General features: G+C 38.9%; 1 protein-coding gene across 11 annotated transcripts in view; it reads left to right on the forward strand.

The window, feature by feature from the left end:
- The window catches only part of LOC147873249 (uncharacterized), an 83,309-nt gene extending 74,175 nt beyond the window's left edge, over positions 1–9,134 (forward strand). For all 11 annotated transcript variants that reach the window (XM_087353080.1, XM_087353081.1, XM_087353082.1 and 8 more), the window contains one exon: positions 9,016–9,134. The gene's annotated coding sequence lies outside the window, so the exon portion shown is untranslated. The remainder of the gene's footprint in view (positions 1–9,015) is intronic.
- Positions 9,135–9,857: the final 723 nt, after the last annotated feature.

Raw genomic sequence — 9,857 nt, forward strand, 5'->3', positions numbered from 1 at the left:
ATCAGGACTAGACACCCAAGTCTTGAGAAGTCACTTGTCCCAAGTCTTGAGAAGTCACTCGTCCCAAGTCTTGAGAAGTTCTTGTCCCAAGTCTTGAGAAGTTCTTGTCCCAAGTCTTGAGAAGTCACTTGTCCCAAGTCTTGAGAAGTTATTGTCCCAAGTCTTGTCTGCTTGTTTAGGGCTGTGCCTCACCTGTCTTAGCTGAATTCAAATTTTTTCGAAAATTCTTAGTTTTCTTCGCGTTTCGCGCCATTTGCAGTCGTTTATAATTTTTTTAAAATTTTGAAAATTTTTGAAAATTCTCAAAGGGGTACCCCTTTGAGAAATTTCAATTTTTTCCAAAAATTTCGAAAAATCGAAAAACGTGGCAAATCGTCCAAAAAGCGCACAAAACTAAGAATTTTTGAAAAATTTCAACTTTTAATTTTTTTCCGAATTTTCAGAAAATTTTTGGTTTTGTGCGCATTTCAGAAGGTTTGCAGCGTTTTTTTGATTTTTCTAAAAATTTGAAAATTTTTCCTTCTAAATTTGACCTGTCCCATCCTTATCAGGACTAGACTCCCAAGTCTTGAGAAGTCACTTGTCCCAAGTCTTGAGAAGTCCTTGTCCCAAGTCTTGAGAAGTTCTTGTCCCAAGTCTTGAGAAGTCACTTGTCCCAAGTCTTGAGAAGTCACTCGTCCCAAGTCTTGAGAAGTCACTCGTCCCAAGTCTTAAGAAGTTCTTGTCCCAAGTGTTGAGAAGTCACTTGTCCCAAGTCTTGAGAAGTTCTTGTCCCAAGTCTTGAGAAGTCACTTGTCCTAAGTCTTGAGAAGTCACTCGTCCCAAGTCTTGAGAAGTTCTTGTCCCAAGTCTTGAGAAGTTCTTGTCCCAAGTCTTGAGAAGTTCTTGTCCCAAGTCTTGAGAAGTCCTTGTCCCAAGTCTTGAGAAGTTATTGTCCCAAGTCTTGTCTGCTTGTTTAGGGCTGTGCCTCACCAGTCTTAGCTGAATTCAATTTTTTTCGAAAATTCTTAGTTTTCTTCGCGTTTCACGCCATTTGCAGTCGTTTTTAATTTTTATAAAATTTCGAAAATTTTTGAAAATTCTCAAAGGGGTACCCCTTTGAGAAATTTCAATTTTTTCCAAAAATTTCGAAAAATCGGAAAACGTGGCAAATCGTCCAAAAAGCGCACAAAACTAAGAATTTTTGAAAAATTTCAACTTTTAATTTTTTTCCGAATTTTCAGAAAATTTTTGGTTTTGTGCGCATTTCAGAAGGTTTGCAGCGTTTTTTGATTTTTCGAAAAAATTGAAAATTTTTCCTTCTAAATTTGACCTGTCCCATCCTTATCAGGACTAGACTCCCAAGTCTTGAGAAGTCACTTGTCCCAAGTCTTGAGAAGTCCTTGTCCCAAGTCTTGAGAAGTTCTTGTCCCAAGTCTTGAGAAGTCACTTGTCCCAAGTCTTGAGAAGTCACTCGTCGCAAGTCTTGAGAAGTCACTTGTCCCAAGTCTTGAGAAGTTCTTGTCCCAAGTCTTGAGAAGTTCTTGTCCCAAGTCTTGAGAAGTCACTTGTCCCAAGTCTTGTCTGCTTGTTTAGGGCTGTGCCTCACCTGTCTTAGCTGAATTCAATTTTTTTCGAAAATTCTTAGTTTTCTTCGCGTTTCACGCCATTTGCAGTCGTTTTTAATTTTTTTAAAATTTCGAAAAATTTTGAAAATTCTCAAAGGGGTACCCCTTTGAGAAATTTCAATTTTTTCGAAAAATCGAAAAACGTGGCAAATCGTCCAAAAAGCGCACAAAACTAAGAATTTTTGAAAAATTTCAACTTTTAATTTTTTTCCGAATTTTCCGAAAATTTTTGGTTTTGTGCGCATTTCAGAAGGTTTGCAGCGTTTTTTCATTTTTCGAAAAATTTGAAAATTTTTCCTTCTAAATTTGACCTGTCCCAGCCCTATCAGGACTAGACACCCAAGTCTTGAGAAGTCACTTGTCCCAAGTCTTGAGAAGTCACTCGTCCCAAGTCTTGAGAAGTTCTTGTCCCAAGTCTTGAGAAGTTCTTGTCCCAAGTCTTGAGAAGTCACTTGTCCCAAGTCTTGAGAAGTTATTGTCCCAAGTCTTGTCTGCTTGTTTAGGGCTGTGCCTCACCTGTCTTAGCTGAATTCAAATTTTTTCGAAAATTCTTAGTTTTCTTCGCGTTTCGCGCCATTTGCAGTCGTTTATAATTTTTTTAAAATTTTGAAATTTTTTGAAAATTCTCAAAGGGGTACCCCTTTGAGAAATTTCAATTTTTTCCAAAAATTTCGAAAAATCGAAAAACGTGGCAAATCGTCCAAAAAGCGCACAAAACTAAGAATTTTTGAAAAATTTCAACTTTTAATTTTTTTCCGAATTTTCAGAAAATTTTTGGTTTTGTGCGCATTTCAGAAGGTTTGCAGCGTTTTTTTGATTTTTCTAAAAATTTGAAAATTTTTCCTTCTAAATTTGACCTGTCCCATCCTTATCAGGACTAGACTCCCAAGTCTTGAGAAGTCACTTGTCCCAAGTCTTGAGAAGTCCTTGTCCCAAGTCTTGAGAAGTTCTTGTCCCAAGTCTTGAGAAGTCACTTGTCCCAAGTCTTGAGAAGTCACTCGTCCCAAGTCTTGAGAAGTCACTCGTCCCAAGTCTTAAGAAGTTCTTGTCCCAAGTGTTGAGAAGTCACTTGTCCCAAGTCTTGAGAAGTTCTTGTCCCAAGTCTTGAGAAGTCACTTGTCCTAAGTCTTGAGAAGTCACTCGTCCCAAGTCTTGAGAAGTTCTTGTCCCAAGTCTTGAGAAGTTCTTGTCCCAAGTCTTGAGAAGTTCTTGTCCCAAGTCTTGAGAAGTCCTTGTCCCAAGTCTTGAGAAGTTCTTGTCCCAAGTCTTGAGAAGTCACTTGTCCCAAGTCTTGAGAAGTCACTCGTCGCAAGTCTTGAGAAGTCACTTGTCCCAAGTCTTGAGAAGTTCTTGTCCCAAGTCTTGAGAAGTTCTTGTCCCAAGTCTTGAGAAGTCACTTGTCCCAAGTCTTGTCTGCTTGTTTAGGGCTGTGCCTCACCTGTCTTAGCTGAATTCAATTTTTTTCGAAAATTCTTAGTTTTCTTCGCGTTTCACGCCATTTGCAGTCGTTTTTAATTTTTTTAAAATTTCGAAAAATTTTGAAAATTCTCAAAGGGGTACCCCTTTGAGAAATTTCAATTTTTTCGAAAAATCGAAAAACGTGGCAAATCGTCCAAAAAGCGCACAAAACTAAGAATTTTTGAAAAATTTCAACTTTTAATTTTTTTCCGAATTTTCCGAAAATTTTTGGTTTTGTGCGCATTTCAGAAGGTTTGCAGCGTTTTTTCATTTTTCGAAAAATTTGAAAATTTTTCCTTCTAAATTTGACCTGTCCCAGCCCTATCAGGACTAGACACCCAAGTCTTGAGAAGTCACTTGTCCCAAGTCTTGAGAAGTCCTTGTCCCAAGTCTTGAGAAGTTCTTGTCCCAAGTCTTGAGAAGTCACTTGTCCCAGGTCTTGAGAAGTCACTCGTCCCAAGTCTTGAGAAGTCACTCGTCCCAAGTCTTGAGAAGTTCTTGTCCCAAGTCTTGAGAAGTCACTTGTCCCAAGTCTTGAGAAGTTCTTGTCCCAAGTCTTGAGAAGTCCTTGTCCCAAGTCTTGAGAAGTTATTGTCCCAAGTCTTGTCTGCTTGTTTAGGGCTGTGCCTCACCTGTCTTAGCTGAATTCAAATTTTTTCGAAAATTCTTAGTCTTCTTCGCGTTTCGCGCCATTTGCAGTCGTTTGTAATTTTTTTAAAATTTCGAAAAATTTTGAAAATTCTCAAAGGGGTACCCCTTTGAGAAATTTCAATTTTTTCGAAAAATTTCGAAAAATCGAAAAACGTGGCAAATCGTCCAAAAAGCGCACAAAACTAAGAATTTTTGAAAAATTTCAACTTTTACTTTTTTTTCCGAATTTTCCGAAAATTTTTGGTTTTGTGCGCATTTTAGAAGGTTTGCAGCGTTTTTTGATTTTTCGAAAAATTTGAAAAATTTTCCTTCTAAATTTTACCTGTCCCATCCCTATCAGGACTAGACACCCAAGTCTTGAGAAGTCACTCGTCCCAAGTCTTGAGATGTCACTTGTCCCAAGTCTTGAGAAGTTCTTGTCCCAAGTCTTGAGAAGTCACTTGTCCCAAGTCTTAAGAAGTTCTTGTTCCAAGTCTTGAGAAGTCACTTGTCCCAAGTCTTGAGAAGTTCTTGTCCCAAGTCTTGAGAAGTCACTTGTCCCAAGTCTTGAGAAGTCACTTGTCCCAAGTCTTGAGAAGTTCTTGTCCCAAGTCTTGAGAAGTCACTCGTCCCAAATCTTGAGAAGTCCTTGTCCCAAGTCTTGAGAAGTTCTTGTCCCAAGTCTTGAGAAGTCACTTGTCCCAAGTCTTGAGAAGTTCTTGTCCCAAGTCTTGAGAAGTCACTTGTCCCAAGTCTTGAGAAGTCACTTGTCCCAAGTCTTGAGAAGTTCTTGTCCCAAGTCTTGACAAGTCACTCGTCCCAAGTCTTGAGAAGTTATTGTCCCAAGTCTTGTCTGCTTGTTTAGGGCTGTGCCTCACCTGTCTTAGCTGAATTCAAATTTTTTCGAAAATTCTTAGTTTTCTTCGCGTTTCGCGCCATTTGCAGTCGTTTTTAATTTTTTTAAAATTTCGAAAATTTTTGAAAATTCTCAAAGGGGTACCCCTTTGAGAAATTTCAATTTTTTCGAAAAATTTCAAAAAATCGAAAAACGTAGCAAATCGTCCAAAAAGCGCACAAAACTAAGAATTTTTGAAAAATTTCAACTTTTAATTTTTTTCCGAATATTCCGAAAATTTTTGGTTTTGTGCGCATTTCAGAAGGTTTGCAGCGTTTTTTGATTTTTCGAAAAATTTGAAAATTTTTCCTTCTAAATTTGACCTGTCCCATCCTTATCAGGACTAGACTCCCAAGTCTTGAGAAGTCACTTGTCCCAAGTCTTGAGAAGTCCTTGTCCCAAGTCTTGAGAAGTTCTTGTCCCAAGTCTTGAGAAGTCACTTGTCCCAGGTCTTGAGAAGTCACTCGTTCCAAGTTTTGAGAAGTCACTCGTCCCAAGTCTTGAGAAGTTCTTGTCCCAATTCTTGAGAAGTCACTTGTCCCAAGTCTTGAGAAGTTCTTGTCCCAAGTCTTGAGAAGTCACTTGTCCTAAGTCTTGAGAAGTCACTCGTCCCAAGTCTTGAGAAGTTCTTGTCCCAAGTCTTGAGAAGTTCTTGTCCCAAGTCTTGAGAAGTTATTGTCCCAAGTCTTGTCTGCTTGTTTAGGGCTGTGCCTCACCTGTCTTAGCTGAATTCAAATTTTTTCGAAAATTCTTAGTTTTCTTCGCGTTTCACGCCATTTGCAGTCGTTTTTAATTTTTTTTTAAATTTCGAAATTTTTTGAAAGTTCTCAAAGGGGTACCCCTTTGAGAAATTTAAATTTTTTCGAAAAATTTCGAAAAATCGAAAAACGTGGCAAATCGTCCAAAAAGCGCACAAAACTAAGAATTTTTGAAAATTTTCAACTTTTAATTTTTTTCCGAATTTTCCGAAAATTTTTGGTTTTGTGCGCATTTCACAAGGTTTGCAGCGTTTTTTGATTTTTCGAAAAATTTGAAAATCTTTCCTTCTAAATTTGACCTGTCCCATCCCTATCAGGACTAGACACCCAAGTCTTGAGAAGTCACTTGTCCCAAGTCTTGAAAAGTTCTTGTCCCAAGTCTTGAGAAGTCACTTGTCCCAAGTCTTGAGAAGTCACTTGTCCCAAGTCTTGAGAAGTCACTCGTCCCAAGTCTTGAGAAGTTCTTGTCCCAAGTCTTGAGAAGTTCTTGTCCCAAGTCTTGAGAAGTTCTTGTCCCAAGTCTTGAGAAGTTCTTGTCCCAAGTCTTGAGAAGTTCTTGTCCCAAGTCTTGAGAAGTTCTTGTCCCAAGTCTTGAGAAGTTCTTGTCCCAAGTCTTGACAAGTCACTCGTCCCAAGTCTTGAGAAGTTATTGTCCCAAGTCTTGTCTGCTTGTTTAGGGCTCTGCCTCACCTGTCTTAGCTGAATTCAAATTTTTTCGAAAATTCTTAGTTTTCTTCGCGTTTCGCGCCATTTGCAGTCGTTTTTAATTTTTTTAAAATTTCGAAAAATTTTGAAAAATCGAAAAACGTGGCAAATCGTCCAAAAAGCGCACAAAACTAAGAATTTTTGAAAAATTTCAACTTTTAATTTTTTTCCGAATATTCCGAAAATTTTTGGTTTTGTGCGCATTTCAGAAGGTTTGCAGCGTTTTTTGATTTTTCGAAAAATTTGAAAATTTTTCCTTCTAAATTTGACCTGTCCCATCCTTATCAGGACTAGACTCCCAAGTCTTGAGAAGTCACTTGTCCCAAGTCTTGAGAAGTCCTTGTCCCAAGTCTTGAGAAGTTCTTGTCCCAAGTCTTGAGAAGTCACTTGTCCCAAGTCTTGAGAAGTCACTTGTCCCAAGTCTTGAGAAGTTCTTGTCCCAAGTCTTGAGAAGTTCTTGTCCCAAGTCTTGAGAAGTCACTTGTCCCAAGTCTTGAGAAGTTCTTGTCCCAAGTCTTGAGAAGTCACTTGTCCCAAGTCTTGAGAAGTCACTCGTCCCAAGTCTTGAGAAGTTCTTGTCCCAAGTCTTGAGAAGTTCTTGTCCCAGGTCTTGAGAAGTTCTTGTCCCAAGTCTTGAGAAGTTCTTGTCCCAAGTCTTGAGAAGTTCTTGTCCCAAGTCTTGACAAGTCACTCGTCCCAAGTCTTGAGAAGTTATTGTCCCAAGTCTTGTCTGCTTGTTTAGGGCTGTGCCTCACCTGTCTTAGCTGAATTCAAATTTTTTCGAAAATTCTTAGTTTTCTTCGCGTTTCGCGCCATTTGCAGTCGTTTTTAATTTTTTTAAAATTTTGAAAAATTTTGAAAATTCTCAAAGGGGTACCCCTTTGAGAAATTTCAATTTTTTCGAAAAATTTCGAAAAATCGAAAAACGTGGCAAATCGTCCAAAAAGCGCACAAAACTAAGAATTTTTGAAAAATTTCAACTTTTAATTTTTTTCCGAATATTCCGAAAATTTTTGGTTTTGTGCGCATTTCAGAAGGTTTGCAGCGTTTTTTGATTTTTCGAAAAATTTGAAAATTTTTCCTTCTAAATTTGACCTGTCCCATCCTTATCAGGACTAGACTCCCAAGTCTTGAGAAGTCACTTGTCCCAAGTCTTGAGAAGTCCTTGTCCCAAGTCTTGAGAAGTTCTTGTCCCAAGTCTTGAGAAGTCACTTGTCCCAAGTCTTGAGAAGTCACTCGTTCCAAGTTTTGAGAAGTCACTCGTCCCAAGTCTTGAGAAGTTCTTGTCCCAAGTCTTGAAAAGTCACTTGTCCCAAGTCTTGAGAAGTTCTTGTCCCAAGTCTTGAGAAGTCACTTGTCCCAAGTCTTGAGAAGTCACTCGTTCCAAGTTTTGAGAAGTCACTCGTCCCAAGTCTTGAGAAGTTCTTGTCCCAAGTCTTGAGAAGTCACTTGTCCTAAGTCTTGACAAGTCACTCGTCCCAAGTCTTGAGAAGTTATTGTCCCAAGTCTTGAGAAGTCCTTGTCCCAAGTCTTGAGAAGTTCTTGTCCCAAGTCTTGAGAAGTCACTTGTCCCAAGTCTTGAGAAGTCACTTGTCCCAAGTCTTGAGAAGTTCTTGTCCCAAGTCTTGAGAAGTCACTTGTCCCAAGTCTTGAGAAGTTCTTGTCCCAAGTCTTGAGAAGTCACTTGTCCCAAGTCTTGAGAAGTCACTCGTCCCAAGTCTTGAGAAGTTCTTGTCCCAAGTCTTGAGAAGTTCTTGTCCCAAGTCTTGAGAAGTTCTTGTCCCAAGTCTTGAGAAGTTCTTGTCCCAAGTCTTCAGAAGTTCTTGTCCCAAGTCTTGAGAAGTTCTTGTCCCAAGTCTTGAGAAGTCACTTGTCCCAAGTCTTGAGAAGTTCTTGTCCCAAGTCTTGAGAAGTCACTCGTCCCAAGTCTTGAGAAGTTCTTGTCCCAAGTCTTGAGAAGTCACTTGTCCCAAGTCTTGAGAAGTCACTCGTCCCAAGTCTTGAGAAGTTCTTGTCCCAAGTCTTGAGAAGTTCTTGTCCCAAGTCTTGAGAAGTCACTCGTCCCAAGTCTTGAGAAGTTCTTGTCCCAAGTCTTGAGAAGTTCTTGTCCCAAGTCTTGAGAAGTTATTGTCCCAAGTCTTGTCTGCTTGTTTAGGGCTGTGCCTCACCTGTCTTAGCTGAATTCAAATTTTTTCGAAAATTCTTAGTTTTCTTCGCGTTTCACGCCATTTGCAGTCGTTTTTAATTTTTTTTTAAATTTCGAAATTTTTTGAAAATTCTCAAAGGGGTACCCCTTTGAGAAATTTCAATTTTTTCGAAAAATTTCGAAAAATCGAAAAACGTGGCAAATCGTCCAAAAAGCGCACAAAACTAAGAATTTTTGAAAAATTTCAACATTTAATTTTTTTCCGAATTTTCCGAAAATTTTTGGTTTTGTGCGCATTTGAGAAGGTTTGCAGCGTTTTTTGATTTTTCGAAAAATTTCAAAAAATTTTCATTCTAAATTTGACCTGTCCCATCCCTGTCAGGACTAGACTCCCAAGTCTTCAGAAGTCACTCGTCCCAAGTCTTGAGAAGTTCTTGTCCCAAGTGTTGAGAAGTCACTTGTCCCAAGTCTTGAGAAGTCACTCGTTCCAAGTCTTGAGAAGTCACTCGTCCCAAGTCTTGAGAAGTTCTTGTCCCAAGTCTTGAGAAGTCCCAAGTCTTGAGAATTTCTTGTCCCAAGTCTTGAGAAGTCACTTGTCCCAAGTCTTGAGAACTCACTCCTCCCAAGTCTTGAGAAGTTCTTGTTCCAAGTCTTGAGAAGTCACTTGTCCCAAGTCTTGAGAAGTTCTTGTCCCAAGTCTTGAGAAGTCACTTGTCCCAAGTCTTGAGAAGTCCTACTCAGAATATATTTATTTTGTTTTCAGTTAATTTTCTTTGCTTTGATTGAAATTAATGTTTGTTTTTTGATTTTGTTCAGGTGATGATACTTTTTTCCAGTCGAGATTAAGAAGATGAAATAAGTGAATGAATTATATTTTGTAAACTGATGTACAAACAGAATTTTTTTGCATAATAAAGACTTTTTTTATTGAATAATGTTATCATTTAGGATTCCTGAATTCCTTCCATACACTCTAGGTAGAACTTAGAATTTCTTCGAACTTTGCCAAAAACTTAGTTTTTGGTACAATTTCGGAAAATTCTAGGAAAAACTTGAGAAGATCTTGTCGCAAGTCTTGAGAAGTTCTTGTCCCAAGTCTTCTTTAGGGCTGTGCCTCACCCGTCTTAGCTGAATTCAATTTTTTTCGAAAATTTCGAATATTCTTAGTTTTCTTCGCGTTTCACGCCACTTGGGACGAGTGACTTCTCAAGACTTGGGACAAGAACTTCTCAAGACTTGGGACAAGTGCCTTCTCAAGACTTGGCACGAGTGACTTCTCAAGACTTGGGACAAGAACGTCTCAAGACTTGGGACAAGTGCCTTCTCAAGACTTGGGACGAGTGACTTCTGAAGAGTTGTGACAAGTGACTTCTCAATACTTGGGACAAGTGACATCTCAAGACTTGGGACAAGAACTTCTCAAGACTTGGGACGAGTGACTTCTCAAGACTTGGGACGAGTGACTTCTCAAGACTTGGGACAAGGGACTTTCTGAAGACTGGGGACAAGAACTTCTCAAGACTTGGGACGAGTGACTTCTCAAGACTTGGTACGAGTGACTTCTCAAGACTTGGGACGAGTGACTTCTCAAGACTTGGGACAACTTCTCAAGACTTGGGACAAGAACTTTTCAAGATTTGGAACGAGTGACTTCTCAA

Source organism: Zootermopsis nevadensis, unplaced genomic scaffold (genome assembly GCF_977971745.1).
Source record: "Zootermopsis nevadensis isolate Lab colony 2312 unplaced genomic scaffold, Znev_1.0 Znev_ptg000021l, whole genome shotgun sequence".
Lineage (NCBI taxonomy): Eukaryota > Metazoa > Arthropoda > Insecta > Blattodea > Termopsidae > Zootermopsis > Zootermopsis nevadensis.